We start from the raw sequence: 8,625 nt of genomic DNA, 5'->3' as shown, positions 1-8,625 counted from the left end.
GTGCTAGTTTTATTTGAATACCGATGGTTAACAGCAGCATTGTTCTTCTGAGTACTGCACAGTAAAGTGTCAAAACTGTATTAAGTCAATGTTCAGTTCTAAACCTTTGAAAGAACCAACATAATGTTTTGTTCAGAGTTAGGGACATTTCAGAGTTACGAACTTTAAAAGTGGGAGTGACAAACTGGAAAGGGTTCAGAAAAGAGCTGCAAGAATGATCAGATGCCTGGAATACATGTCTTTGCAAAACTCTAGCTGTTTAACTATCAAATAGAAGATCTTATCAAAGAGTAGCTTGATCACGGTCTATAAATTCCTTCAGAGGGAAGAGATTTCCGACAGTAGCCAGCTCTTCCATCTAGCAGACTAAGAATTAACAAGATCCAATGGCTGGAGGCTGAAGTTTAAGGAATTTAGACTAGAAATATGGTGCACAATGAGCATAATTAACCACTGGAACAACTTACCTAGTTGTCACGTGAGGTCTTTAAAGCAAGACTGGGTGTTGTCTGAAAAGATCAGTTTTTGCTCAGCCAGACAGCATAGAGTTGATGCAGGAAACACTCGTGGCTAGAGCCAGAAAGGCCCTAGGTGCCTAACTCCACCATTTCAGTACCACTGGCATTTTCAGAGCCATTGCCTAACCTCATAAACACCTAAGCCCCCTAACTTTCTGCTGGTCGGCATTTTAACTTTCTACCGGTCAGACCTGGCAGCAGGCGGGCCGGACTCAAGCTGCTGATGGATGGGGGAGGGAAGGAGCCCAGCACCCACACAAAAGACAGCTGTAGGAAGGGGGAAATGCAAGGCGTGCATGAGAGAGGTGAGAGGAGGGGTGGAGTGGAGGAAGAGAGAGCGAGAGAGGGAGACATTTCTGCTGGTAGGACATGGGCTACCTAAGTGTCTGACCTGGCTTAGGTCCTAGCTCCAGGAGAGGCTCCTGAGCAGAGGGAGATACCTATCTCCAGCCCATCAGCCAGATGCACCAGCTCAGCCAGCTAAGCCTGTCTTCTTGGCATTGCATTCCTGCTACCGTAGGTGGCTCCCCATTCAGCTGGTTGGCTTTTGAGGATCCCTGCCTGGCTGGCTAACTCTCCCCATGCAATGAATGGAGAGCCTGGGCACCCAGCTCTGGGCTGAGAACGCCAGAGGGCAGCAGGCTGCCTAGGGGGTAGGTGTTGCAATACTTTAATACCTTTAAGATCCTGGGCCTTGGTGAAAGTCTGTGGCCTGGGTCACGGAGGAAGTCAGACTAGATAATGATAATAGTCCCTGCTGCTTGAAAAAGCCATGGGTATGTGACTGCAGATCTCACTTGTGCCAGCTTTACACCATCGTCTCTCCACTGACTCCTGCATGAGACCAGCGTAAGGGAGAGCAAAACCAGTGTGGAGCTGCCCATTCTAACCCCCAATCCCATGAGCTGTCAAGAGACTGTACCAAGTACATTCCGCACCCCCACAGCCGCCAGGTTAACTGGCACCGGTGAGATCATCAGGGGCATCGAGGTGACTGGCTTTACTTGAAATTACTAGCGCTCAGACGGTTTTGGAAGGAGGAGGAGGTGGAATCCCCTGCTCGCAAAGACCCATTATAACAGTGCCCTACCATAAGTTAATAAAGTCTGGCCCGCTCGCCCCCAGACGCCATCAAAGCTGTTCCTTCAGGTGTGCTGTGATCTCTTCCCTTGGGGCTGAGTGCTCTGCCGCCACATCCCACCTAGCTACCAACAGCTCCGAGAGGTGCATGCAGCAATAGATTTCCACTGGCCTGGAAATCTACTGACGTCACATTTTGGCTGTATTACTATGCCCAGCCTAATACATTGCTCCATGTGACTCAGACTAAGTCAGATTCCTAAGAAGTGGAATGCTGAGGAAGCTCACACGATAGCTACATGGATAGTCATTTTCAGTGGCCTTGTGGTATGATCAACCCTGAGGGGGCAGGTCAGGCTGCCACAACCAGTGATGCAACATGTCGCAAGAGGAGCAGCCATCAACAACTTTGTGGCTCTCCATGTCCTAAGCCACATTATCACAAGCCATTTCTGTTTAGAAGCACATTAGAGACAGAGTGAAAAAGTGCACACAACAGGTCTGTCACAATCCTGCACGTGTTTGTTGAGGGGAATAGTGCTTTATTTATATACAGTGGGAGTGCCCATAATCTGGTGTAAATGGGGCTGAGAATCCATCCCTTGAAAGTGGCCCATAATAAAATTCTCTTTGGCAATCTGCTGGATCATTTGATGTCCCGAATGCACAGGCAGCAACCCCACTATATTGATCTCTGTGGAGGCGGTTTCAGGAGGGGATGGGATGAGATATGGCAGGGAGAAGGCAGCGCGGCAGTTGGGGCGATGTGTGGCACTGCTGGAGTCTAGCTTATATGTGGATTCAAAGGCTGCAAAGCTGTCATTTTTCACTACATGAACAATAAAGCATTCAATTATAGGTCATCCACCACAGTCCATTATTCCCATGAGGCCATATTGCAAGTTGGGTCATTGTAGCAGCCTGTGAGGGTCTTGGTTTCACGATTTTAGTGTGTTTCTCAATGGAGCACAAGGCTTGTGCAGCTGTAACATCAATTCTGCATGACGTGCTTAGGTGCAGTGAGGCACGTCATATTAAAACCCCCTCTGTTGCTCAGTGTGCGCTGGGAAGGGCTTCAATGGATGTGAAAACCCTGGATGTCATTAGTGTGGATTTGCACTTTAATTTCTTCTGTAGAGTAGAACCTCAGTTGCAAACACCAGAGTTACGAACGGATCGGTCAACCACACACCTCACTTGGAACCGGAAGTACGCAATCAGGCAGCAGCAGAGACCAAAAAAAGCAGCAGATATTGTACAGTACAGTACTGTGTTAAATGTAAACTACTACAAAATAAAGGGAAAGTTTAAATAAAAGATTTGCCAAGGTAAGGAAACTGTTTCTGTGCTAGTTTTATTTGACTAAAGATGGTTAACAAGAGCATTGTTCTTCTAAGTACTGCACAGTAAAGTGTCAAAACTGTATTAAGTCAATGCTCAGTTCTAAACCTTTGAAAGAACCAACATAATGTTTTGTTCAGAGTTAGGGACATTTCAGAGTTACCAACAACCTCCATTCCGGAGGATCTAGTGTACTTAAAAAAATACCAACCTTAAGGTACTCTTGTTATGCTCTGATGTTTTGGCTCCCTCTGATGGCATAGTCCAAAAATAGCAACATGAGCCATTGTGAAATCCTTCGGTGTGTGGATGTGTAAACGCTGATGCACCATTCCCGTCATAGCCACAATTCCCATGCATACATATCCCTTGGCACAGGCCCTACTGAATTGCTATAACTTCTTACAGGTGCTGGGTGAACGAGTATCAGCCTGCTTTTTATCAACCCAAGTGAGATGACTCATGGGGGTGGTGGAAGTGAGTCTGGACTAACATCTTGGCTGAAGAGGGACCTAGACAAATTGGAGGATTGGGCCAAAAGAAACCTGATGAGGTTCAACAAGGACAAGTGCAGAGTCCTGCACTTAGGACGGAAGAATCCCATTCACGGTTACAGACTAGGGACCGAATGGCTAGAAAGCAGTTCCGCAGAAAAGGACCTAGGGGTTACCGTGGACGAGTAGTTGGATATGAGTCAACAGTGTGCCCTTGTTGCCAAGAAGGCTAACGGCATTTTGGGCTGTATAAGTAGGGGCATTGCCAGCAGATCGAGGGACGTGATCATTCCCCTCTATTCGACATTGGTGAGGCCTCATCTGGAGTACTGTGTCCAGTTTTGGGCCCCACACTACAAGAAGGCTGTGGAAAAATTGGAAAGAGTCCAGCGGAGGGCAACAAAAATGATTAGGGGTCTGGAGCACATGACTTATGAGGAGAGGCTGAGGGAACTGGGATTGTTTAGTCTGCAGAAGAGAAGAATGAGGGGGGATTTGATAGCTGCTTTCAACTACCTGAAAGGGGGTTCCAAAGAGGATAGATCTAGACTGTTCTCAGTGGTAGCAGATGACAGAACAAGGAGTAATGGTCTCAAGTTGCAGTGGGGGAGGTTTAGGTTGGATATTAGGAAAAACTTTTTCACTAAGAAGGTGATGAAGCACTGGAATGGGTTACCTAGGGAAGTGGTGGAATCTCCTTCCTTAGAGGTTTTTAAGGTCAGGCTTGACAAAGCCCTGGCTGGGATGATTTGGTTGGGAATTAGTCCTGCTTTGAGCAGGGGGTTGGACTAGATGACCTCCTGAGGTCCCTCTCAACCCTGATATTCTATGATTCTATGAAGGAACCACATATGTTTTGTTTGTAAAAGAGGCGATTAAGGGGCACATGATAGCAGGCTTCAGATACTTGAAAGGCTGCCATAAAAATGGAGAAAAGTCTGTCTCTTTTGCCACAGAGGGCAGGACAAGAGGCAATGGGTTCAAACTGCAGCATACCAGATTTAGACTAAATGACAGGAAGCACTTCCTAGCTGTAAGAACAGTAGGACAATGGAACAGAGGCCTTGGGAGGTTGTGGACGCTCCTTCACTGGAGGTTTACAAAAGGAGGCTGGCTAGCTGGCGGTCTTGGATTTTTTGAGACCGGGGTTCACACAACAAAATTTTTGGTGGCCTCAGAGTATGGCCACCAAGTCTTGCTGGTTGGCTCTCTGACAACTTTTTCTAAAATACTTAATTAACTTTAGGAAAAACAAAGAAATATGCACACAGACATGGCCAAATCATTGTACTTTATTTATGTACAGAGGCAGATTAGCGGTTTTTGGGGCCCTGGGCCAGAGCAAGCGGAGGCCCTCTCTCACCCCTTCAAGCTGCGGTCTCCCACTCCCTCCCCCAGCGCTCCTGCTGGGAAATAAGGTCAGGAGCAGGGTTGGGGCACAGAGGCTTCCCCCACTCCCCAGCAGGAGCACCGGGTGATTGGGACATGGGCGTGACCATTTTTCCAGTGGCCGCCCTATTGGCTTGGGCCCCTGGGCATGGGTCCCATTGGCTAATCTGCCAGAGTTTATGTAGGTTGGTTTTTTTACAGACTCAATAATAACAATACTGTACAGTTATATTTTGGTGCTGGCTCCTGCTGCCCCCCACAGATCCCCTTAGCCCTGCCCTGCCTCCCCCCCCCCATCACTATCCTGAACCCTGCTGTTCTCCACCATTGTCCTGAGCTCCCTTCCATGGCCTCGCAGCCCAGGCTCACCAGAATGGGGAGGGGGAGGGAAGGGGGGGCAGGGGACCGTGGCTCCATTACTTTTTATCAGCCATAAGGGTGAGCGACCGGGGTGATGGTGGAGAGGAACACGTGGCGGGCTAGGGTCTTGGGGGGAAGAGGCAGTGCGGGCATGGGGCCTTGGGGGAAGAGGCGATGTGGGGGCGGGGCCTTGGGGGAATGGGTGGTGTGGGAGGCAGGGCCTCAGGTAGAAATGGTAATGCAGGGGGGCAGAACAGGTCAGGCGCCAGTGCCCCCCCCTCACTTTGAGGGACCTTCTGCTGCTCCTGACTAAGACCTCATCACATAGGTAGGGCCCTACTAAATTCACAGTCCATTTCGGTCAATTTCATGGTAATAGAATTTTTAAAATAGTTAATTTCGTGATTTCAGATGTTTAAATCTGAAATTTCACGGTGGTGTAACCGTGGGGGGTCCTGACCCAAAAGGGGTTTTTTTTGGGGTGTGGGGGAGGAATCACAAAGTTATTATAGGAAGGTCGCCTACTGCCACCTTTACTTCTGCACTGCTGCTGGTGCTGCCTTCAGAGTTGGGCAGCAGGAAAGCAGCAGCTGCTGGTCAGGAGCCCAGCTCTGAAGGTAGCGCCCCCACCAGCAACAACTCAGAAGTAAGGATGGCCTGGGGCCTGGTACGGTATGGTATGGGAGTGTCACCCTTACTTCTGCGCTGCTGTCTGCAGAGCTGGGCCCTCAGTCAGCAACTGCCGCTCTCTGGCCACCCAGCTCTGAAGGCAACAGCGCAGAAGTAAGGGTGGCATGGTACGATATTGCCACATTACTTCTGCTCTGCGGCTGGTGGGGCGCTGCCTTCAAAACTGAGCACCCAGCCAACAGCTGCTGCCTTTAGAACCGGCCACCCACCTCTAGGGTGACCAGACGTCCCGATTTTATCGGGACTGTCCCGATATTTCCTTGTTTGTCCCGCGTCCCGACCGACATGCGGTCGGGACACTGGACAAACAAGGAAATGCGCCGGAGCCTGGAGCCCGGAAGTGCTCTGGCGCCCCCGAACCCCCCCGGGCCTGCTGCAGGGACCCAGCAGCGCGTACGCTGCGCCCAGCCCCTGGCCAGCGTCTGGGCTGCTGCCCAGCTGGTGCTATCGCGGCGCGGCCGCCCAGCCCCGTTCGTTCCCCTGCGGGACGGGGGGGCTGGGGCCTGCTGCCCCCACTCCGGGGCCGCCGCGCGATAGCACCAGCTGGGCAGCAGCCCAGACGCGACTGGCCAGGGGCTGGGCTGGGCGCAGCGTGCGCGCTACTGGGTCCCCGCAGCAGGCCCCGGCTCGGGGGGTTCGGGGGCGCCAGAGCCGCAGCCGCCAAGCGCCATGGCCGCTTCCTCCCACCGCGGCAGTGGGAGCTGCAGCAGCGGCTGCTCCCGAGTCCCGCTGCCTGGGGGTGAGAACAGCCACCGCCTGGCCCCGCGGGCCGCCCCCCTCCTCTCCCTACCACTCAACTGAGTCCTGCCTGCTCGGGACCAGGCCGGACTCTTACTCACCCCGGCCCCGCGCTTCCCCTGAGTCTCGCTTCCCCTGAGTCTCCCAGGCCTCCCTCCAGCGCTTGCGGAGGAAGGTGTGGGGTTTTTTTTGGCCCCGCCCCCCGCCACGCCCCCCCCCCCCGCGTCACCCCCACCCCCCCGCCGCGTCCCGATATTTGACTTGGGTGATCTGGTCATCCTACCCACCTCTGAAGGCAGGTCAGAAGTAAGGGTGACAATACCACAACCCCCCTACAATAACCTTGTGACCCCCCCGTGACTCTCTTGTGTTGGGACCTCCAGTTTGAGAAAGACTCGTCTCCCCCTTGAAATCTGCATAGTAATGGGTAAAAGCACACAAAAGACCAGATTTCAGAGCTGTGAATTTGGTAGGGCCCTACACATAGGCCTAGATCCTCAAATAGGTGACTAAAGCCCTTTGAGGATTTAGGCCTTAGTCCTGCTTTCTCTGTACCTTCTAAAGACACAAAGACAAGCAAAGAACACCTGCTCCAGCAATGGTGACAGGATTTCCCCATGGAGGACTGTTTCTGTAACCCTTTGGGGGTTTCCCCCTTTAAATCATGAGGGGAGGAAGTGCTGCTTGTTCGAGAGAGAGAGAGTGTGTGTGTGTGTGTGTGTGTGTAGCTGGTTTTATTATGGATTTGCAGTTGCAAGGAAAATGATTTACTCTGCCGGGTTTTTTTTTAATGTGGGTGTAAGGATTTGTGTTGTTATCACAATACACTGAAATAGCTAATGTTAAAAGTTTCTGTGTCCAGCTAAAGATGCTGCCGTGTTCCCACTTCCACAGTTTAAGTGATAACAGATCAAAACGGTTGAAAATACAGCAGCTGGCTGCCCAACAACAGGCAAGAGCACTGCGTGTGTGTTGAGAGAGGGCCATGTGAGTGTGAGGAGACGTGCAAGGCATATTAAATAATGGGAGAGCAGTGCTATGGTGCCAGTGATCCTACTAGACCCCTGGAAAAAAACCTTGCATCAGAAACAGCCCATTCAGTCACAACTGGTTAAACAAACCAGACTACAAAGCCTAGATGGGAAAATGTGCTGATAAAACATACCCTGGTGAGTTATCATTGATGTGGTCAATCTTATCTATATGTGCTCTCTCTCTAGATACTATAAGTGGCTGTTGAAGGTGGGGGTTGCGGAGTTGCCTTGTGGTTCGGGTTGCCTGGGACTTGCCTTGAGGAGGGCGGGCATGCTGGGTATTTTTGCATTTCAAAGGCGGAAACCCTACCTGGGAGGGACATAGTGGCCGACAGGATCACCCCAGGACTGGAGCCAGGAGGAGCACCATGCCAGGGAGGAATCACCCAAGAATGACAAACCAGAGCTGGACCCACTATCACTGCTGCCCAGCGCTGTATGGGGCCATGAGTACTGGGGCTTGTGACTTTGCACTGGAAATAAAGAGGGAGGCAGTAGCTAGCTAAGTGGGAAGGTTGTCGCATGTGGCTTTGCAGAGAACAGTAGAAGAGGGCAATGGAGGGGTTTGTTGGGGAAAGATTCCTGGTGCTGAAGAGGACCAGGAGCACCCAAGACACACCACTGGACTGGGACTTTATGGAGGACTCCTGAATGCTGAGTGCAGACGCATTGCTCGGTATCTGCCTTTTCAGACTGTGGTGCCTCTGGGTCTGTGGGGCCTCGTGTTGAATGTAACCCTGTTTTACCAACCACCCCATCTTCCCCCCTGTTGTTTTTCTCCATTCATCCCTCTGTAAATAAATATTTCCCTTTCCAGTATTCATTGTATTCTTCCGCTGTGTGTGTGTTTGTAACACCGACAGACCCCAGTTGGCGGTGGGCAGGATCAAACTTTGGACCTCTGGAGCTTAGTGCACCAGCCTCTACTGCATGAGGTAAAAGCCATGTGGCAGGAATGCATGGGGCTTGGGTATAATGCTG

This window comes from Chrysemys picta, chromosome 6 (genome assembly GCF_011386835.1).
Source record: "Chrysemys picta bellii isolate R12L10 chromosome 6, ASM1138683v2, whole genome shotgun sequence".
Lineage (NCBI taxonomy): Eukaryota > Metazoa > Chordata > Testudines > Emydidae > Chrysemys > Chrysemys picta.
The sequence above is the reverse complement of the archived record's forward strand: the minus strand, read 5'-3'. Positions refer to the sequence as shown.